Below are 17102 nucleotides of genomic sequence, written 5' to 3'. Positions count from 1 at the left end.
GGCGTTGCTGTGAGCTGTGGTGTGGGTTGCAGAGGTGGCTCGGATCCCATGTTGCTGTGGCTCTGGCATAGGCCGGTGGCTACAGCTCCGATTGGACCCCTAGCCTGGGAACCTCCATATGCCGCGGGAACAGCCCAAGAAATGGCAAAAAAGACCAAAAAAAAAAAAAAAGAATAGGAAATTTAAAAATCATTAGACCATAACATTAATCAATAACCTATTTTCAAAAAACTCAATTTATTAAACACTAAATAGATTTGAAATGGCAAGTAAGAAACAAAGAACTATTCCCTATTTCACATATTTCTAAAATACTCCTCTTGAATAAACTGTATCTGTCACCAAATATTCCATCTTTCACTGATAGGTACATGGCAAAATGATTCAGAGACCATCCATGGCTACAAAAATGAGTGCCTTTCTTTGTTCTTTTTGGGCCGCATCTGCAGCATATGGAAGTTCCCGGGCCAGGGATCAAATCCAAGCCACAGCTGCAACCTACACCACAATCACAGTGGATCCTTAACCCACTGTACCAGGCCAGGGATCAAACCCATGCCACAACAGAGACAATGCCAGATCCTTAACCTGCTGCACCACAGCAGCAACTCCAGGAATGGCTTTCTTAAAAGGTGTCAGTTGTCAAGTTGGAATTCATGCTTTATGACTTGTAATGGAGCCCCCAGCAACACGTTTCTTTTAAAATCAGAATTAGCCTTTCATATCCTGAAACAACATCTTGGTAGCAGTAGCTGGGACCCCTGAGTGTTCCTCAACCTCTGCATTCTTCATCTCACTGTGCCACTGTCCCACTCAGATCGTAATTACTCTCCCCCAGTGGACTGGAAACACCTTGAGAACAAAGCCAACGTGTCCCCAGGCGGCAGGACAGATAAAGCCAGCCACTTCTAGAGGAACATCAAACGCCAACAGAGAGCTATTATGGAATTTCCCACAGGGAAACATACCACCCTGGACTCATAAGGACAATCTCCTGCATCCCAAAATGCTTCAATCCAAGAAATTCATAAGAAAACTTTAAAAAAAATAATACCACAAGAATAAACGCAGGGAAGTCTATAAATCCTGGGGTCATGAAGTGGTTCTGAATCCCAAAAGCCTGATCTGAACATTAGTAAGGATTTTATTTCCTATGAAAGTAACAATGTGTTTTCAATTCTTATTTTTCTTCAACAAGTCATTTCACTGTATCACTTTTTAACTGTTTCCAGGAGCAGCAAATACATATTTTAAAGTACATCTTCTACAAGAACTGAAAATCCATATGAGAAAACACTGGCTATAAAACCAGGTGACCTTCAGATACAGGTGGTCAACCAAAACAGAACACAGGATACACACATATTAGTTTCCTGTGGCTGCTATAGCAAATTACTACAAACTTCATGGGTTAAAACCACCCAAATTCATCATCTTACAGTTCTGAGGTCCAAGGTCCAAAGTGGGTCCCCCTGAGCTGAAGTCAAGGTGTGGGCAGGACCATACTCCCCTTCTGAAGGCTCCAGGGGGGCGCTGTCCTCTTGCCTTCACCCCTAGATAGAGGTCACCCAGGTCCCTTGGTTTATAGGTCCTTCCTCCACCTCAAAGTGGCAGCAGTGGCTGCTTCTCACAGGGCATCACTCTGACCTTCGCTCCTCCTTGGACTACACTGGACCCATCTGGACACTCCCAGGTCACCTCTTCATCTCGAAGTCAGCTGACTAGCAACCCTGTTCCCATCTGCAGCCCTAACTGCCCTTTGCCATGAGACAACAGACTCACAGGCTCCAGAATGAGCAGGGGCCCTCCGTTGGCCGCCCACTGTCTATAATCATCAATTAGTACACATGCCATTTCACTCCTTCATAGAGATACAGACACACGCCATACTTGTACAACACGACCTCTTGGACTTCTTGCTCTGGTTTATGAGTTCTACGCTAACCCTGCTGAATCATCCCACAAACACCTCCTAGAACTTTGTAGTGCTAACTTTTTTTTTTTTAACCTGGGTTTTTTTGTTTGTTTGTTGTTTATTTTTTGCTTTTTAGGGCTGCAACCAGAGCATGTGGAAGTTCTGATTCAGGGCTACAGACACCGGCCTATGCCACATCTGGACCTATACCACAGCGCACAACAATGCCGGATCCTTAACCCACTGAACGAGGCCAGGGATCAAACCCGCATCCTCATGGATACTATTGGGTTCATTACCAATGAGCCACAACGGGAACTACTATAAAATATGTTCTTGAAAGAAATTTCAGATGGCTTCAAGAATACAAACCAGAAAATATCTTTACTTTGATTGAAAAATAATAATAAAGGCATGACAGGAGTTCCCGTCATAGCTCAGTGGTTAACAAACCTGACTAGTATCCGTGAGAACATGGGTTCGATCCCTGGCCTTTCTCAGTGGGTGAAAAATCCAGCATTGCCATGAGCTGTGGTATAGGTCGAGGACACGGCTTGGATCTGGAGTTGCTGTGGCTATAGAGTAGGCCGGTGGCTACAGCTCAGATTCGATCCATAGCCTGGGAACTTCTATATGCCACGGGTGCAGCCCTAAAAAGACAAAAGACCAAAAAATAAAAATAAAGTCACGACAGCCCCACCAAGGAGCTCTCTCTCTCAGGTTCACAAAGGGTTTGATACTGACTATAAGCACATTTCAGGGCTTATCCCAAAAAGCCTTATTCTGAAGGCTGCTGTAGGTATAATTCATTCTGTTACAGGCAGGCTGAAATATGGTTTCACTTCCAATAAGTTAATTCTACATTATTTCAAAAGAGTTAGTTTTTCCAGAAATTCTCAAGGTCTCTGTTTAGTTAACCAAATATATCTGAACTCTGTCTCAGCTGTCACTTCTTTCCAATAAACATAAACCATGACATTTTAATCCCAACCTCAGTTGTGGGAAAACGGACTCATCATTACATTTTTTTTTTAATCAAGTGAAGAGATTTGCAAAGAGTAATTAAAACATGTGAATTTAATTAAGAACAATTCTGTCAAACTCAATTCTCTAATACTTCGTTGGCCACTTTCTTTAAATAACGATCAGAGGAACAACTTCTCAATCTTCAAAAGAGTCATTTAAGTAATAATTTATTCTAAAACACATGACTTTGTTGTTCCCCAAATTGACCATGTTCCTTGAACACTCAGAAATATAAAGTGGGAGTTCCCGTCGTGGCGCAGTGGTTAACGAATCCGACTAGGAACCATGAGGTTGTGGGTTCGGTCCCTGCCCTTGCTCAGTGGGTTAACGATCCGGCGTTGCCGTGAGCTGTGGTGTAGGTTGCAGACGCGGCTCGGATCCCGCGTTGCTGTGGCTCTGGCGTAGGCCGGAGACTACAGCTCCGATTAGACCCCTAGCCTGGGAACCTCCATATGCCGCGGGAGCGGCCCAAGAAATAGCAAAAAGACAAAAAAAAAAAAAAAGAAATATAAAGTGGTGTATCTAAACACCGCCCCCCCCCCAAAAAACAAAACTAGAAAACCCCAGTTCTGTGGTCACATGTATTTGGCAATGGATGTATACACGACCCTCTTTTTAGAGGCCACCAATGCTCATTAACTGTTTCAAACCCACAAGTCCTGTAGCACTGGACTTTTAACTGTGCGACCTCACTGTTCTCAGAAAGCTTTCCTGACACCCCTGTAAATATCCAGAGCTGAGGCAGGAGAGAACACTGAAGCAGAAAATATCTCCACAGAGTGTCACTCACTGAGCGCCCCCGCTACCTCGTCACAAGTGTGAACAAACCAGCCCCACTACAGCCCACGAGAGTTTACAGGATCTATTCGCAAATATCCAATGTACAATCAATGCCAAATTGCAAGCAGGATTAAGATTTACTGGAAACAACACAAATATGAAAATGTACTGTAGCCTCTAATTGTATTTATATGGATGGGTCACTTAAAAGAAACAATGTTTAACTCAATATAACTTTAAATGATCCAAGTCTAAACAAACCATACTGTGTTTATAAACAGTCAAAATGTATCCTACCCAACCGCTAGCTCTCCAATAAGAGCCATGGACGTTCCATCCACTATAAATAAGCAACAGATTTGTAAAAGGCATTTCAAAAGGTTTGTTCTTCATCCACTAAGTTAATCAAAAAGGATACTCAAAATAAACTGAAGTTAATTTTGACAGGGTGGGAAATTTCTTTTAAATGGTTCTCTGTGTTTCAACAAAAGTCTAGAAATATTTCCATCTAAAGTGAAAACCTTACCTTTAATCTTAATATATTAACTATTCAAATACTAGTGACTCTACTTTTTAAAAAAACTCTACAGATGGAGTTCCCGTCGTGGCGCAGTGGTTAACGAATCCGACTAGGAACCATGAGGTTGCGGGTTCGGTCCCTGCCCTTGCTCAGTGGGTTAACGATCCGGCGTTGCCGTGAGCTGTGGTGTAGGTTGCAGACGCGGCTCGGATCCCGCGTTGCTGTGCCTCTGGCGTAGGCCGGTGGCTACAGCTCCGATTCAACCCCTAGCCTGGGAACCTCCATATGCCGCGGGAGCGGCCCAAGAGATAGCAACAACAACAACAACAACAACAAGACAAAAAAAAATAAAAAATAAAAATAAAAAAACTCTACAGAAATGAGATCTTTAAGTTTAAAGTCATTAAACAGAAACAATACACTGGGCTCAACTGGTCAAAAAACAATGTCTTTGGTCAATGAGCACACTGCTCTGGGAGATGCTAAGATACAGCATGGGGACCACAAGTTCAGGGTGGGCAGCTCTGCACCTATGCCCGGGTTGCTCACCTTCCCAGAAGCCACACCTCATTACACAGGAGTGGCAGTGACAGGCCTTTAACTACACAGACTCTGGGGACAGTAATGGCCCATGAGCATTTGACAAGAATGTCCGCTTATTCTGTTACTGCTGTTTCCACTACACACTATCTGATCATGTTTGCTGCCCCAAATCTGTCATTCATAAATGCCAAGGACATCTCTCCTCTACTGAAGATTCTAAACTGCCAAGATCCCAAAGCTGCAACAGGACAGTTACTCCTCCACCAACAAGCCATAACCACCAAAGACCAGTTCTGCTCCCGGAAGAGTCTTGAACACCTGAGGCCGCCTTCTACTTGGCCTGGACCATCTCTCTTCAATTATGGATTCCTTCAACTCTATTCATCAAATACCACTATCTGTCAGGCACTGTTTGACATAAGAAATATAAAGACATTTAAGCACCAGGTCTTATCTTTAAAAACCCATTAGTCTAGAAGGAGAAAAAGTGAAAAAAAAAACATTTTCCAACAGTTTAAAAAATTCTAGAGTGGAAATACATCCACGACGTAGTGGAGAGTACTGGCAGAAACAAAGGGCTGGCTGCCCTGCTGAGGGGAGGGGGGGCAAGAGGCCAGGGAGCCAGTCAGGGAGACCAGGGGGTGCTGCAGGTAGAGCGCAGCTTGTACAAAGGTGGGTGAGCTGGACCAGCCCTGAGCATCTATCCTAAATGCCGGGGAGGGATGAGGGAGGACAGCGAGGTGAGGCCCCTTGGCCATGGACATGCCCAAACTGTGGGCTCTGCTCTCCTCAGCTGAAGGCCTGGCAGAGATTTAAGCAGGGGCACTAGTGCTCTGCTGCGTCTGGAAAGGACTGCACATTTGGAAAGGACTGCTGCAGCAATGTGGACAGTAACATGAAGCAAGCAGGAATTAGGGAAATGGCAGCCTGAGCCGGGGAGCATCGGGGTGTCTGCAGCCCTAACACAGTGCCTGACTCCAACATGAGTGCACTTAGTGTCCCACTTAGTGTTGGACACTGAGCCTCGACGAGGTCCCAGGTTTGCCACAGTCACACTGCAACGCTAAACAGCGGTGGCAGCAAGGCGGACCATGAATCCAGGTCTCTCAACCCCTTGAAATTGTAGTAAAAGGCCAACGTGGGTCACATCTCGCCCTAAGCTACAGTCCCCCAGCAAGGCCCAAGCACGTGACCTCAACAAGCCGATCAGAGACCCCCTGACTGAAACAACTGCATGCACCCCTCACAGCTGCATCAAATGAAGCTGATGCAGGGAATCTGGGAAAACTGTGCTTTCTTCCTGAGAGTCAGCTGCCCCTGGATATTTTACCCTTCTTCAGGGATGTACTCAAACCCCCAGGGAAGACTCGTGTCCAGCAAAGCATTACGCAGGACTGTAACTTGCAACATGATGGAACCCAAGATTCTGCTGGTCAATGGCAGGAACTGCCTGCTTGTACATATCAAGACCCTACTACGGCACAGATTATAGTAAAACTCTGGTTACTCCGAGTAAATGGGACGTTCTGGTTAATTTAATATTATGGTTATTTGGATGGTAATATGTAGTCTGTGCATTACACAATTTTCAAAGAATTACAATAAAATAACATTAAAACCATTCTGAGTATGATTATTTACGGTCTTCATTTTAACAGCTAATGATAACGGGCATGTATTGAAAGCTTACCACAGGCAGGTGCTCTGGTGAGTGTTTATCTATTACACACTTCACCTCATTAACTTGTTGATAAACCAGAACTGTCATCTTAAGTCATGAAAAATAAATCTGGAACAAGAACTGTCATCTTAAGCATGAAAAATAAATCTGGTTATTTTAGTGGGTTTTTTTTTTTTTTTTTGGTGATTTGGTTTCTGGAAAGATGAATGTTTCTATTTCACCACAATAATTCATTGCTTGATTTTCTTCACAGCTTCCACATAATGAGCAACTTAATTGGCAAACCATCTCCTCTGCCCTATTATTTTACAAAACCATTCCTCTTTCATAGGTGTCAGCTCTACCCTTACAAGCTGACATTTCATTAAGGAACAGAATGAAAATGTAGCTTTCAGGTAAGTCTGAGGGTCTTCCTGCCCCCTCGATTTCTCTATTTTTACCGCTGCCCGGAACCACTGTGAAGAATTTTCTGTCCCTGTAAGTACGATCTGCTGGCCCATCCTGTCCTCTGAGCTGGCCCCCACCTGCCATCCCTGTCCTATGAGGCCCTGAAACTGAGAAGCGCTCCAGCTTGTTGCTGCTGCTGGTTTTCCACTCTTACCACACTCTGCCAAACCTATCCATTTAGTCCCCTAGACACCCCTGGAAAAGCAGTGTCCTTGCCCGAGCCACTCTAGATCTACTCTAGAGCTGGTCCTGCACTGGGCACATACATACCCCATCCCCAGAGGACACTTGCAGTGCCAAAGGTTTTATTGTCCCTGCTGGCTAGGGGTTAGGGAGGAGGCTGCTGTTGGCCTCTAGGGGGAGGTTTCCAGGCGCCTGCTAATAAATACCCTGCGATGAAAGACCAGACCACACAAAAAAAGGACCAAAATCAAGGACCTGCTTGCTGCATAACACATAGAACCACGCTCAATATTTTGTAACAGCCTAAAGGGAAAAATAACCTAAAAAAGGAGATATATATATATATATATATATATATATACACAAAACTAAATCACTTTGCTATATACCTAAAACACAACATTGAAAATCAATTATACTTCCCCCTATACTTCAATTAAAAATTTAATTTTTAAAATGGGAGAAAAATAGTCAAAGAAAAAATGAAGGAAGGAAGGAGAGTTCCCATCATGGCTCAGCAGAAATGAATCTGACTAGTATCCGTGAGGATGTGAGTTCGATCCCTGGCCTCGCTCAGTGGGTTAAGCATTCAGGGTTCCCATGAACTGTGGCATAAATAGCATATACGGCTCAAATCCCATGTTGCTGTGGCTGTGGTCAAGGCCAGCAGCTGCAGCTCCAATTCGACCCCTAGCCTGGGAACCTCCATATGCCACTGGTTCAGCCCTAAAAACCAAAAGAAAAGAAAGAAAGAGAGAAAGAAAGGAAGGATCCAAAAGGCAAGCATGGTGCTGAGAAGAGACCTCGGGCACAGCACCAAAGCTCCAGGTTCTCACAGGGAGTGAACCACACACCCTGCTCCCATACACCTGCCACAGCACCCAGAGAACGTGGGTTTGGGGAAGAACCTTCATGGCCCCTAAACAGGTACTATGATAGCAGGCTTCAGGGCAAGGATGGATTCACTCACTTCTGACCCCAAGCTTTTCATGGACCATACTGTGCCAGGCCCCATGCACAGCCTGTCAGCAGGAGCTCTGGCCCCATCCAGAAACAGTCTCAATTGTCACAACAGCCTTCACTGCAGGGAACCGGCCAGACTCAGGGGGCTCTTCCCACGGGAAGCCGTCCACAGGGAGTGGATTCCCACTTCTTGGTCAGGTTTCTCAGCCCGGCACTGCTGGTGTTTTAGGCTAAATGATTTTCTGCAGTGGGGATCGTCCTGTGCACTGTAGGACGTTTAGCAGCATCTCTGGCCTCAACCCACTAGATGCCAGCACACACATCCCCAGTCCAGGACAAGGGTCCAGACACTGTGGACATCCCTGGGGGATGAGACTGCTGCTCCAACACTTCATTCACTAGGTTTGCTGGGCACAGGTGTGTTTAATAACTAAATCAACAAGTTCCTTTGCCTTGACATTCTAAAAGCAGGATTCCATCTATAACTGCGGAAAAAAAGGTCTGAGAGCAACACTTTTCTAATCCTTGGTGAACACCAATGGAAATTTACAAACACCAATCAGAACCCAAGCATTCCGACAGCCTGGCTTCTGTAAAAACACACTGACATCCTTACAGACTAGCCTGGTCATCCAACTTTTTCACTTACAGTTAAGCTCCTAGAGATGTCATTTATTCTGTGGCATGATGAAATTCATGATAAAAAATAGTGGCTAGCATTTATTCAATATTTACTATGAACTCTTTACTTGCTATTCTAATAGCAATACACACACAGCTTTAGATGATACTCTGTATGACAAGTGCTATTACTATTTCCATTCAAATAGGGGGCAATTAAAGTACAGGGTGCTTAAGTAACTCGCCCCAGGTCACACAGGTAATCCTCAACAGAGCTGGCATTTGAATCCAAGCAGCCTGACTCCAGAATCCATGTTCCTACAACCCTGCTACTCTTCCTGTTACAGAAAAGCTTGCCATCATTCATCGATCATTACAAATCACATAATAGGAGTTCCTACTGTGGTTCAGTGGGTTAAGAACCCGACTACTGTCCATGAGGATCCAGGTTCAATCCCTGGCCTCGCTCAGTGGGGTAAGGATCTGGTGTTGCTATGGCTGTAGTGCAGGCTGGCAGCTGCAGCTTTGATTTGACCCCTAGCCCGGCAACTTCCATATGCTGCAGGTGGGACCCTGAAAAGAAAAAAAAAAAAAAAGAAAGAAAAAAAATCACATCATAATGAGCATACTGCAGGGGAATTTCACTTTCTTTCCAGGACATGTCCTCTGGGAGTTCCTGTCATGGCTCAGCGGTTAATGAATCTGACTAGCATCCATGAGGACACAGGTTTGATCCCTGGCCTTACTCAGTGGGTTAAGGATCTGGAGTTGCAGTGAGCTGTGGTGTAGGTCGCAGATGTGGCTCGGATTCTGCCTTGCTGTGGCTGTAGTGTAGGCCAATGGTTTCAGCTTCGATAGGACCCCTAGCCTGGGAACCTCCATATGCCTTGGGTGTGGGACTAAAAAGCATAAAAAAAAAAAAAAAAAGACACATCCTCTGCATCATAAGCAACAAAACCACGGTGGACACCACATGGGTCAGGATGCCTGCACTGTGTGGTCACTGTGCTGGGGCAGAGGCTGGTGCCCTGCCCCCCGCTAGTCCCAAGGCTGCTGGCAGACCCCTTCTCCTATCCACGGGGCATGCAGGACCACACCACTCACCACCCAGCGAGGGCTCAGACAGCGAGACATGAGCATAGGGAAATGTGTCACTCCCGAGACCTGGTGGCCCATCCCCTCTGGAAGCAGGAGCTGACATGGAGCTCCGTGGGCCAGGCCTGCAGCACAAGTACACAGTGAGTGTGAGTCAAGGGAAGCCCCTCAGAAGGCAGGGCCATCTGTCACCAACCACTTAACCTGCTCCTGGTGACACACTCACCAGCTGAGGGACCTTGAACTTGTTAATCTCTCTGCGTCTGACCTCCTCATCCATAAACCCAGACTGTAACAGTGACGATCTCCTGGTGCTGCTGAGAGTCCCACCGGTTCACACGCATGAAGACCCAGAATGTGGCTGGTACACTGGACCCCACGCTCCACCCCGACCACTCCGCCCACTGGCTGGCCTCGGCTGAGACCATAACACGAAGAAGCATGTGGAAATACATGTGCTGTTTCTTACCATTCTAATGATGAACTGTTAAATACACAGATTCAGAGTTCCTGTCATGGCTCAATGGTTAACAAACCTGACTAGTATCCATGAGGACGCGGGTTCGATCCCTGGCCTTGCTCAGTGGGTTAAGGATCCAGGTTGCTGTGACCTGTGGTATAGGCTGTAGACACAGCTCAGATCCTACATTGCTGTGGCTGTGGTATAGGTTGTAGACAGAGCTCCAATTCAACCCCTAGCCTGGGAACCTCCATATGCCATGGGTGTGGCCCTAAAAAGGACAAAATAATAATACATACATACCTACATACACAGACTCAAACGCCAGCAAATAACTGACTGACCATAAGGAAGTTTCTCAAAAAAACTAAAAACAGAAACCCACCATATGACCCATCAATTCCACTCCTGGATATATATCTGAAAAAAAAAAAAAAATGCTAATTCAAAAATACACATGGACTTCAGTGTTCAGAGAAGCACTATTCAAAACAGCCAAGACATGAAAGCAACCTAAATGATAACTGAAAGGGGAATGGATAAAGAAGATGTGGTTCATATATACAATGGAATACTACTCAGCCATAAAAAGGAATGAAATCATGTCATTTGCAGCAACATGGATAGACTTGGAGGGCATTATGCTAAGTGAAATACGTCAAAGACAAATACTGCATGTTATCATTTATATGTGAAACCTAAAAAACAAAACAAACTAGTGACTATGACAAAAATGAAGCAGACTCACAGATATAGAACAAACTAGTGGTTACCAGTTGGGAGGGGCAGCAAAGGGGTGGGGCATTAGGAGGTACAAAGTATTAGGTAGAAGAAAAGCTACAAGGATATACTGTACAACATGGAAAACAAAGCCAGTATTTTCAAAATAATAATACATATATTATAAATTATAAATGGAGCATAATCTTTAAAAACTGAATCACTCTATCGTACACCTGTAGCTATATAACACTGTATCTCAACTATACTTCAATACAAAAAGAAAAACCTGAACAAATGAAAAAGAAAAAAAAATGAGCAGGAATATCCATGATCTCTGGTACCAAGCAATGAAAAAAGAAAGAAAAATGGGAGAGAGACAATGTTTAGCCAGCCCAACTTTTGCTTCTGCTTCATCCTCTGCCGGTAACAAGCATGTAAACAAACACAAATACAAACACACACCCTTCTCAATGAGCAGACAATCTGCCAGCTGCCTAGAAAGAGCTTCATCAGAAGGAGCCAAAAGTGTGCTGCCAACCGGCTGTGACACACAGAGTAATTCATGTCCCCTGACGTGGAAGAGGAGGGTAGAACCAGCAGGCAGAGGAGTGATGATGGGGAAACCATCGGGAGAGGCTCCTGGGCACAAAAACGGTGAGCAGGGCAGGAAGGGGCCCATGCTGACCATCATGAAGCCTTTTAAAGAGAAGAAGCACCCAAGGGCTAGTCTCAGCAGGTGCTCTTTATTTACTGGCAAGAAAAGTGAAGCTATTCCAGAGGACAGATGGCAGTATGTGGCCACAGGTGGCTGCCCACAACAATAACCAGCTTAGTACAATGCCAGGTTCTGAAGTCCTTACGAGATGTAATTTTGGTAAAGGAAACAGAGGGAGACTTTCTTAAAGGTAGAGAGAAGAGTGACTTTATGTACTGAAAAGCCCTCCACTCTCCTGGAAAAAAACCTAGCAGGGAACTGGCTATGGAGGTTTCCGGATCTCCAAGTGCAGATTTGAATGAGACCCAGAACGCAGCTGACGGTGGGAGGTCCATCAGGAAGCCATCCATGGCAAGTTACAGAGGGTCCGGAGAAGTGAAGCGGACAGCCTGGAGACCAGCCAGAGGAGGAAGGCGGTGAGACAGAGGTCAGAAAGAGGTCTCGTCCTGGGGAGGAACCAGTGCTGCAACCTCGGAGGGCACGCAGCCCCACCCAGGGGACAGCATGATTCAGACAGCGACTCTCAACACTCCAGGTGGGGAGCCCAGGGGACCCTCCCTCCAGATAAACACATTTTCATGTACACACACAAGTCCTCATACAAAGTCAGACGAAAAGAGAAAAAAATGTCAGCAGTTTCTGGACACCCCGAATTCAGGTCAAGGACAAGCCAAGAGGAAACAGCACAGACACCACCTCCTCTGGGAACTGAAGAAGGACGTTCTGGGACATCAGGGGAAGGTGTACCAGCCCCGAGAATGCCTGGCCCCTGCAGGGCAGCATGGGGACCGGTGCCCACCCCCAGGGCGGCACTGTGGGGAGGCATGGGAGCTGGGCCTGGTACAGCACCCCATCCCACCAGGCAGAAGGCTATGGTCCATCAGATTTCAGGCATAAAGACGCCAATTCTGTTTTTTCTTTCCCTCCTTTACCCCTTGCAGTTTCCAGATACGATGCTGGTCTTTCACGCACTCTCAAAACTGAGAACTATACAGTGGGTTGAGGATCCGGCGTTGCCATGAGCTGTGGTGTAGGTTGCAGACCTGGCTCAGATCCTGAGTTGCTGTGGCTCTAGCGTAGGCTGGCGGCTACAGCTCTGATTAGACCCTGAGCCTGGGAACCTCCATATGCCGCGGGAGTGGCCCTAGAAAAGGCAAAAAAACAAAAACAAACAAACAAACAAAAAAAAAACTGAGAGCTTTAGCCCTCGGTGCTACCCTTGGCCAGTTCTCAAAGCCTAGACCCCACCAGATACGCCTGGCTCACCTCATCAATGCTTCAGTGATCTTCCTCCTACTCACTTCTGGCCTCAGCATGGAATTTTTTGACCCACATGTGGGTCACTGTTTAGTCACGATTGCAGCCCCAAAAACAGTTACAAATTGACCCACTTTATTTATAAGGGATGTTTCTGTCAACATCACACATCTCCCGTCAACCACGAGGGACATCCTAAAGGCCAGGTGCACAAGTGACGTGCAAAAAGAGACTGATGCCCAGGAAGTCAAGTGTACCAGAATAATGTTAAACTTGCACATTTTGTTACACAGCTGTTCACAGACTTTTCTGAAGAAATTAAAAGGCACCATCTAAGGGTTAAAGCTTCCAACCTCTCCAGCATTACAGTGTCTGCCTCCTCATCAAACACGTTCATCTCAATGAAATGTGAACATTCTTTTGAAGTTCTCGGGAAAACTGCAATTAATTGACTGCAAATTATAACACAAGACCCATCAATAAAAAAGGTTTCTTTAACAATAATGAAGCCCAACAGTAAGGATCACAGAGTACAAACTCTCTAAGGATAGCTACACCCAGAATGAGAAGATCGACTTTCTGAAAGTCAAATGAAACCTCTCACAGCTTTACGACGATCAATCAGTTTCACTTATTTTATTTAAGGATGGAGTCTGGAGTTTCCGTCGTGGCTCAGCAGAAATGAATCTAACTAGCATCCATGAGGATGCAGATTTGATCCCTGGCCTCACTCAGTGGGTTAAGGGTCTGATGTTGCCGTGAGCTGTGGTGTAGGCCAGCAGCTACAGCTCCGATTTGACCGCTAGCCTGGGGAACCTTCATATGTTGTGGGTGTGGCCCTAAAAAGATGGCATTTGAGCAACTGTTTCCCACTTGGGCTGCCAACCTGCTCTGTGCCTTTCCCGCCCACCCCACTGGTACACAGCCCTAGCTCATCACCATCCTCATCCAGACCTAACCAAACACCGGAGCATCCCTCTCACGGCACAGAGGCCTCAGGAAGGAGCGAAGCCTTCTTTTGTAAATGTTAACTAGGGGCTGGATAATCTAAAGCTCTGCCAATGGCTCAAGTCTATGTGAAATGGACCTCAGTTTAAACCTTCAAATTAGGAGTTCCCTGGAAGCCTAGTGGTTAAGGACTCAGTGTTGCCGCTGCTGTGGCTTGGGTCAACCGCTGTAGCAGGGATTCAATTCCTGGCCAAGGAACTTCCACATGCCATGGGTGTGGCCAAAAAAAAAATAAAAATAAACTTTCAAATTAATCCAGGAAATGCAGACTCAATACTATTTAGAAGGGACTTGCATAGATTTTCTTCACCAAACCCACTCTTCGGCAGATAGGCAGTGAATTTTAGCCCCACTTCTCTCCAGGACTGTCGGACCTTATCTGGGGGTATGCTGGCTGTCTTTTAAATTACCATTCCTGAAGTCATGGCCTGAGAGGGGAGAAGGGCTGGAAGGCATGTGAATAAGGAGATATGCTTAAGTCAGCCCTGCCACCAACATGGGCACCTGGGTTCCACGCAGAGACACAGGGAAGCCAACAGGACCTGGGCTGGGCCAAGTTCAGTGGCTCCAGAAACCCATCCAAACCAAAGAAAGAACATGACCATGCTTCTGAAATGGAACCTCAAAACCCAGGGCCAAGACCCCCCTGCAGTATCACCCAGGCCCATGGACAGCAGGTCAGTGAAATACTATACTTCCAAGGAGAGGGGGGCTGGCTACCCACATAGGCCCTGGAGCCCTGGAAAATCAACCAGCTTCTCCGCTCTATAGCTGGTCCCTAAACTCATGACCAGGTAGTGAGAAGAGCAGAAAGCGTAGCATCAAAAATTGTTTCTAAAACTTAGGAGATGAAGTTTTAGTTCAATCGTATTTTCGATGAGAACTGAAGATTTTGTTATAAAAAATAATACTTATATGCCAAAAATACTACACATCAGGTCCCTGGGTGGGAAAGAAGGGATATGATTCATCAAATGGTTTTCTAATTGAATCAGAAAATGTTTCTTTAACAGAAGAGTAAAACGTGTAAGATAAATGACCCTCTGCCATTCTCCCCAAAGGGGAGGTACTCTGCCTAAAACTGCAGCAATCACTGATCTGCTGTGTGATTTAATCACAGACACAAAACTGCTTTATATGAAAACCTTCCTCCCCACACACAGACACCTTGCCTGTACAGTGGCCCAAGATCTAGCATCTACAGAATCTTTTACTATCAAACGCTATTTTTTGGATGAGATGCCACTTCCCAAAGTTTCCTCTTTTCCAAAGGAGAGAGAGATTTGAAACGTTAAAATCTGTGTGCCTTAACAGCTAAGATCTACATTTACATCATGGAAGAGTTTTTCCTCAAACATTAGCCCCAGAACTGGTTCAAAATACAGATTCCCAAGTCCCAACCCTAGGAAACCAGTGGGTCCCTGGGGAGGGGGGGGGTGGGGGAAGGGGGACTAGGAACATGCATTTTTAATAAGCACCCTGGTGTTTCTGACGCAGGTGGTCCAGAAAATAGCACTGCAGGGAAGAGAATTCATTTCCATTAGAGCTGTCCAGGCTTCAACACCAGGATTTTTTTTTTTTCATTTGACACTTTTTAAACAATCCCTAGTTGGATTAGTGTTTTTCAAGAAAAAGCTTTGAAATGTCACTTTCACTGCAACTACAGAATAACAAAAACACGGAGAGGCAAGGCACAGCAGACAGAGTAAAGGGAAGCAGAAATACTCGCTTGGCGGTGTCATTTAAAATTAGAGTGGCATGGGATCGTGATCATTTTAGGCGAATTCTCTCAGTTTAATCTTTAAACAATATTTTCAGCACTCCCCTGACGGTTAATTTTGTTATCTCCATACTCCAGTTACCTCATCCTGCTACAACATGAGACAGTGCCTGACGTTTAAATCAATCTCAGCAGCCACTGTCCCGGGCTTGCTTTCATTTACTGTGTTTTCCTATTTGAACTCTTTAGAATCAGAATTCATTTCTGATTTTTTTTTTTTAATTTCATGGTTTTCCAAAAGGTGACGGAGAAGCTTCTGGAAATTCCTACCCAACCACAAATGTAATCTGTAGCCCCAGCGATGGTAAACTTACATTTTCAAATCACAAATTCAGATTTTTCACTTCAATAATTGCAGAGAGGCAAGCGTGTGTATCGCCAGAGTCAATATGTGAAGTCTGTCTCTAGGGCAACAGACTAAAGAGCAGTAAATGAGGTTCTGGGCCACATTCCTGTTCATTTCTGATTTAGCAACAGGCTTCTACACGCTCCCATTAAGCTCTGGCCATCCCTCTGTCTGATCTTGAAATTACACGGAGTGACTTTTTGCTTGTGCGTTCTACTGTTTTTTTAAAAGATGCTCTATTTCAATTTTTCTTGCTGTTTCCATGCATGTTTTTTTTTTTTTTCCTAATTTTCACTATCAAGTCATTACATATAACTGCCCTACACAAACACACAGGGACAGGAGCCTCACCACCATTTTAAAATTTTTCCATGTGAATTGAGGACTATAAGTATTCAGGGGCTTAATTAGAAATCTGCAAACCCCTCTACACAATGGCCCGGTGCTGATTCAGTAAGAACTTCCTGCTGCTTTTGTAAAAGCTCTTCCCAGTTTTTTTTTTTTTTTTTTTTTTTTAAAGCCACTACACAGACGATCTCTTTCTACCCAATTCTGGGGTTTCACAATACATCTTTTTTTTTGTGTGGACTCAAGAATGCACTATACTACCAATGCCAGAATGTCAATCAATCTAAATTCTCCCAGACCATAAGTTAATCATTGAAATTCATCTAACTATAACAAGAATTCTTAAAGGGGAAAGACACACAAAATTGTGTCCTAACTAACCAACATGCATATGGTAATATTTAAGATAATATTTAAAATATACTATGTGGAGGCTAATAAAATAATACACAGGACAGAGTATTTTTTTTAAGTTGCACAAATTTAACCACGACACAATGGCAACCCCAATGTTTCTAGACTTAAGCAGTGGTTTTCAGTTCTGTTGTTATAACCTGTTCATTCTTTCAATATTTTTAAATTGTGCTATTATTTAAGATTTTGATAATAAGAAACAAAGAGGATTGGAGTTCCTGTCATGGCTCAGTGGTTAAAGAGCCCAACTAGTATCCATGAGGATGTGGGTTCAATC

The 17102-nt window shown here is 44.8% G+C and overlaps 1 protein-coding gene and 1 long non-coding RNA gene across 3 annotated transcripts in view; both read right to left on the bottom strand.

Annotated features, from left to right (window-relative positions):
• Positions 1-17102, bottom strand: part of SH3RF1 (SH3 domain containing ring finger 1) — a 138891-nt gene that overhangs the window by 99284 nt on the left and 22505 nt on the right. The gene's annotated exons all lie outside the window — the stretch shown is intronic.
• On the bottom strand, positions 1184-7791 carry LOC146396509 (uncharacterized). Its single transcript, XR_014826512.1, has 2 exons — positions 4612-7791; positions 1184-4305 (listed from the first exon to the last, which is right to left on the bottom strand). It is a non-coding gene; the product is annotated as an uncharacterized LOC146396509 (long non-coding RNA).

This window comes from Sus scrofa, chromosome 14, assembly GCF_054392235.1.
Source record: "Sus scrofa isolate SSC_HxYL_T2T_F1_AM1 chromosome 14, Sscrofa_HxYL_maternal_Yorkshire_Landrace_v2.0, whole genome shotgun sequence".
NCBI lineage: Eukaryota > Metazoa > Chordata > Mammalia > Artiodactyla > Suidae > Sus > Sus scrofa.
This window is presented reverse-complemented; position numbering and strand designations above follow the sequence as displayed.